Below are 6,000 nucleotides of genomic sequence, written 5' to 3'. Positions count from 1 at the left end.
CATCTGCTCAAAAGACTCATCAAAGTTAGTACAATTTGAAGAACTAGAGCAGTCAACATTTTTAACAGCCGAATTGTTAAGTTTGGCAAGTATGATTTCCTGGGCCTTGGATATTGCATCCCGGTTACGCCCGGGCTTAATGCATTTCTTAGCAGCCAGCCTAACACTTGATCTTCTAGTGGTGGGTTGCTTCTGAGATTTTAACGGGAGTGGTTGCGGCGGGGATGAGATCAAAGGTGGCTCTGGTGTCTTGGTTATTGTGGCTATGAAGTCTATCAATTTGGTGTTGTCTGTCGGTAGGTTCTCTGATCCGAGGGAAGGTAGATTTCTCACGGCTTCCTGATTGTCAGTGACAACTGGATCGTGGGTGACTGAGCCACCTAACAGCCCACCCAGATCGGGAGCAGGCATGATGAAGTCAATAGCTCGATTATCGTTCACAAGTTGTAACTCTGAAAGCATTGTCTGTTGGCCCGATAAAAAATTGTCCGGCCAAGCAGAGACCGGAACAGCGCAAGGGCCACTCTCCAGGACACTGTCTAAGCAATTGGTATGTGGGCACTCAATCGGATGGGCAGCTGGGGCAGAGTTCAGTAAAGTGGTACTCATATTGATCATGCCAACGCCGGGGGAGCAAACAGGCACACTGTCTAAGCTTTTGTGGATTGTAGTGAAAACATTAGCAAGATCAACCGTATTGTTTACCTTGTGAGTGGAGTCAGTAGAGCCGTGCAGCGCAACCTGAACGTCAGTGGCCATCGAAGCCGGACTGTCTCCAACATCATCAGATGGCCCATGGCACTCCTCCTGCGGCCAAACAGCGGTAACAACGGGGTCTGCAAAAGAGACAGAGCTGACCTTTCTCTTGGGCACCCAGCGCGCTGCCGGCATCAAACCAAGACCACGACGGCGAAAGGGTGTTGAGTGCCTGTTCCTGTCGTTGGAGCTGTAGCAGTCATCCATTCCCCCCCCCCTGCATCGCGACGAACGCGCCCAACCAGAGAGGCTGCGATGGCGACGGTTGCCGCTGCGTCTGTCACGGTGGAAATCCCCATTATCATCATCATGACCCCAATCACGGCGCACCATCTCTCTTCCTCTGCAAGCTTCAGCACGTTCTCTTTTTTCGCCCACTGTGTCCGGAGCGTCGTAACTCCACACAAACTCCCTACGCTGTTTACGGTTAGGCGGTTCCCCCTGGATCCCCTCCCACGAAGGAATGAGAGGTCCTCCACCACCTCAATATGGTTGCGAAGTGTGTAGACGTGTCCAGCTTTCAGATCAGCAGGAGAATCGTGTTGGGCACCAACTAGAGTTAAGGGCGCGGTGACCGGTGGGAGTTCTCTGTCTGGTTCTAAAACCGTTAGCATGACCTCCTTAGGAATGTCACAAGGGTCAGAGCACCAGGCCCAGAGATCAAAAGACCTAGTACGCTCCCTACGCCTTATGCGCTCTTGCACATAATGGATTGCGCAGCTCTTGCCCAAAGCCTTTGAAGCCACTTCTTCCCCCCAGCAGTGCACCGGAATCCCCTCAACACGAACTTTAACTCTAAATTCAAAGTTTGTCCTCCTAGCATAGCTGTCCTCCGACCAATCACCAAAGTGGAAAACCCGGCCACGAAACGAGACATATCTCCTATCCAATGCCCACTGTTTCGACCTTGGATCCGAGAAGACAATAAAGAATTGCTCAGGAAAGTGCTTGACTAGTTGGTACTGACCGTGGTGTAGATTGAACTTTTCCCTCAGCATATCTCCTGCAGATAGAGCATCAACTTCATGGCTGTTTCCATCAAAGGAACAAACGACGGCCTTAGCGATCAGCTCATCCCTCCGGCGACGAAAGGAGCCTGTCGCAGAGACAGCACAGAAGGCACGAGCCGGCCTTCCCCGGGGATCTCCAGGGTAACGCGCCTCCATATCGTGGCCTCCCCGAACAGCCTGAAGGTATGACTTCTTGTGGAGCAGGGGCGACGGACCAAGTGAAAAATCCTGTTGCTGGTCCTGGTACTTATGGAGGCAGACGTGCGTTGGCGCCAATTTCTGGTAGGTGGAGCTCCTTGAAGACTGTTCGGCTGGTTGAGGAGTGCAGCGAGCAGCATTGAATGTTTCCTGATAACCTTTTTTGCTGCAAGTCCACGCCCGGTGCCCGGATTGCAAGCACCTCCAACAGCGAGTAGGGGCCGAGCATTGGAAGGCATGGTGCTCTGGTGAGAGGCAGTTGTAGCATTTACCCTTGAGCTTCAATTTGAAAAGACTAGTGCCCTTCACGTCCAATTGATGGTTTTGTGGAGCTCTCTCAGGATGCTTCAAGATCTTGCGCCACCAGAACCGTGGCCGAACAACTGACCAGCCATCATTGTTGACATTGGAGGCGACAGGGGAAGGTTGTCCGCTCAAACGCGGCGCAGCAGAGGACCCTCCAGCATGCCGAGGGGGAGAAGGACTGCCCGACTTCAAAGCCCCATCCGCATTGTGAGAGAAATGGTAGCCCGGCGAGTAGACAGTATCCTCTTCGGACCTGTCAGACGCCAGGATACGCGGCAATGAAGTCGGACAGAGAGGATCTTCGAGTGACGTTTGCGCCGAACACTTTTCTGTACCGGATCTTGACAATGGAACCGTCCTGGCTGTTGAAACGGGGTCGCCGCCTCCCGCGACCGACCAAAGCAGGTCCGATTGAGGAGATGGATCAGCAGGGGCGCAGAGGGGGAGATCTTGGGCGTACTTGCAAGGATCCTCACTGCCAAATGGTGGGGGGCCTGGAGGTTGGACCGCGAACTTATCGGATCCAGAGGAGCATGGAAGGACTGGTGGTCGAACGCTGAAACCGCCGCGCTGGGTGCCGACCGGAGACCGCCGAGAGAGGGAGCGCGATCCCATCGCGAGGAGCGGGAGAGAGCCCCCCTCCTCACCGGGACCGGGGGGGCGGAGGAACGGAGAGCGGCGGCGCCGGTCGCCCCCATCGCCTAACCTGTGGCCCTATTCAAATGAAGAAAAATCCAACACTTCTCTCTAAAAGATTTCATCCCCTATATATACTTCTTCTCCAACAACGTTCTCTAAATCACGTGCTCTATATGCAAATACTTATATTAGAAACATTTTTTAATTTTTAATTTTTATACATACTTATTTATCATACTTTCAAATATATTATTCATATTTTAGTTTTGCTAAACCGGTTGTTTAAAGTATTCAAATAGATAGAGAACCGTTTAGAAACTCTATATATAGAGGATTCAACAACGTCCTCTAAATTTAGCGGTCCGTTTAGAGGACGCTGCTGGAGGAAGTAGAAGAAGATCTCGTCCTCTAAATTTAGGGTACATGACCCTTTAGAGTTCCTTGTTGGAGCTAGTCTAACATTCTCTAAAATGATTTTTTAATTTATGAGGTTTTTAAAATTTAGAGCACGGGCTTCCGTCCTCTCTGTATACAGATATTTTTATCCTCCCTGGCTATTTTAATAATTTAAATAACAGTTTAAACAAAATTAAAATATGTGTATTATATATTTAAGAGTACGGCAAATATGTATGTATGACTAGAAAGAACCGTCTGGCGGTGCTCTCTACGGAGGCGCGGGCGGTCCGCGACACAGGGGCGGATGGTCCGCGACATAGCGCAGAAGCGACTCCTCCTCTACGTACGTCCGGACGGTTCGCGATGGTGTAGAGGGTCTTCTTCTTCGCAACAGATCTAGATCTCGCCTCTCGGGAAGGACCCCGTCGGGAAGGAGAGATCGTAGGGTGTGTCTTGGCGTCGGCAGGCCACCCAAGACGTCTCTAGTCGACGTAGAGCCGGAGAGAGGTGAGATTTGAGGTAGAAGGAGGCTAAACTAGGGCTAAACTAGAACTACCCCTAATGTATAAGGTAAAAACGAGAAATAGACTTAATTTGATCGGTTGTAGCCCTTCATCTATATAAAGGGGAGGTTTAGATCCGCTACAAGTCGTTTCCCGAGCTAATCCCGCGATTTTAGCTAACAAATCTCGCGAGAAACTCGGAACCCTAACTGATTTTACGCACGTGCGGACCGTCCGCGAGGACGTTTTGTGTGCTCAACATATGCCCCTGCCTTTTGGTGGAGGTTGACGAATCAAAAACATATGAACTAAGCCGGATGCAAGTCACCGGCTTTTCCAATCCAATATGGTGATCATTCAATAGAGCCCTAATGCATAAAGGTCGTTTAGGATTGCATCTTTCTCGGCCGTGACCATTTATCAATGGACCAAAAGCATATGGAGGAATAGAATGTAGGTACCATTCCATATTTGAACAGGACAACACATCGACGACGACGCCCACTAGAGTCCCCCTTCCACGACGACGCCGGCCTTCCCTAGGCGCGAGCGACGACAACATACTTCACTATGCGACGAGCGGTGGCATATCGACGACCTTATTTTTATTCTATTTTGTATATATATATTTATACCAACGACAATATGTTTTTATGATACATTGTCAGTTCATGGCTCTCCTTCCATCTTTTGTATGTTTATGATATTTCTATTCATATTTTATATAAACGTTTGTTGATTTTTGCGTAGTGTATCGCAATGCATAAATACCTTCGACACGTATCATAATTAGTATCAGTATATATCATAATCTGGTTCTAACGAGCCTAACTACATGGCTATTGGAGAGATATTATATTTATGGACGAAATAAAACATTGAAAATCATATTTTTGTTTCCATACATGCTAATCCATTTCTTTCAACTCACATCCTTGTCATCCTAAATTTGTGCGCATGCAATAGTAAACAAAATTTATACACAGTGTACCGCATTGCATAAATACCTTCGACGTGTAGCATAATTAGTCTCAGCGTATATCATAAACTAGTTCTAACGAGCCTAAATGCATGGCTGTTGGAGAGATCCTATATTTATAGAGGAAATTAAGCATTTAAATTAGATTTTTGTTTCCAGGCATGTCAGTCCATTTTCTTTCAACGCAAATTCTTGCCATCCTAAATTTATGCGCATGCAGCAGAAAACATATTTTTTTGCGCTGTACCGCAGTGCATAAATATATATACAGTGTAGCATAATTAGTATTAGTATATGTCATAAACCGGTTTCAACGATCCTACCTGTATGTCAGTTGTCAAGATCATATTTTTATGGACGAAATAAAGCATTTAAATCAGATTTTTTGTTTCCATGCATGCCAATCTATTTCCTTTCAACCCACATTCTTATCATCCCAAATTTGTGCGCATGTAGCAAAAAATAGATTTTTTATGCGGTGTACCATACTACATAAATATCTACACAGTGTAGCATAATTAGTATCAGTATATGTCATAAACTAGTTTCAACGAGCCTAACTGCATTGCTGTTGTAGAGATCCTATTTTTATGGATAAAATAAAATATTAAAATCAGTTTTGTGTTTCCATGCATGTCAATCTATTTGCCTCTCAATGCACATTATTACCATCCTAAATTTGTGCACATGCAAAAAGAAACTGATTTTTTACGCAGTGTACCGTATTGCATAAATACATATACTGTGTAACATAGTTAGTAGCAGTATATTTCATAAAATGTTTCTAACGATTATAGCTGTATGGATGTTATAGAGATCCTATATTTATGGAAGGAATAAAGCATTCAAATCAGATTTTTTTTGTTTACATGCATACAACAGTTAACAAGTTAACAAATACGCTTCCTAATTTTCCGTGCATGCAAATGGAAATAAATTGCGCGCATGCAAGGAATGTACGCATGCGGGAGGTGGGCTGGCGGACAAACTACGATGGTGCATGGCTGGCTGGGGCTTTCTGTATGCTATGGAAGCACAGGGCTCCCAATAGTCTTATCCTCTATATATACTAGAACATTGTGGCGCCCTTACGGGCACCCTATCGAGACAACAACATTGTTTCTTTAGCAGTATTGCTTTGTATAGGGATACTTCATACCTGTGAGTATATGTGATGTGAAGGAGGGACAAGAAAATTTATTACATGCAT

Source organism: Zea mays, chromosome 1 (genome assembly GCF_902167145.1).
Source record: "Zea mays cultivar B73 chromosome 1, Zm-B73-REFERENCE-NAM-5.0, whole genome shotgun sequence".
NCBI lineage: Eukaryota > Viridiplantae > Streptophyta > Magnoliopsida > Poales > Poaceae > Zea > Zea mays.
Note: the sequence above shows the minus strand (reverse complement) of the source record.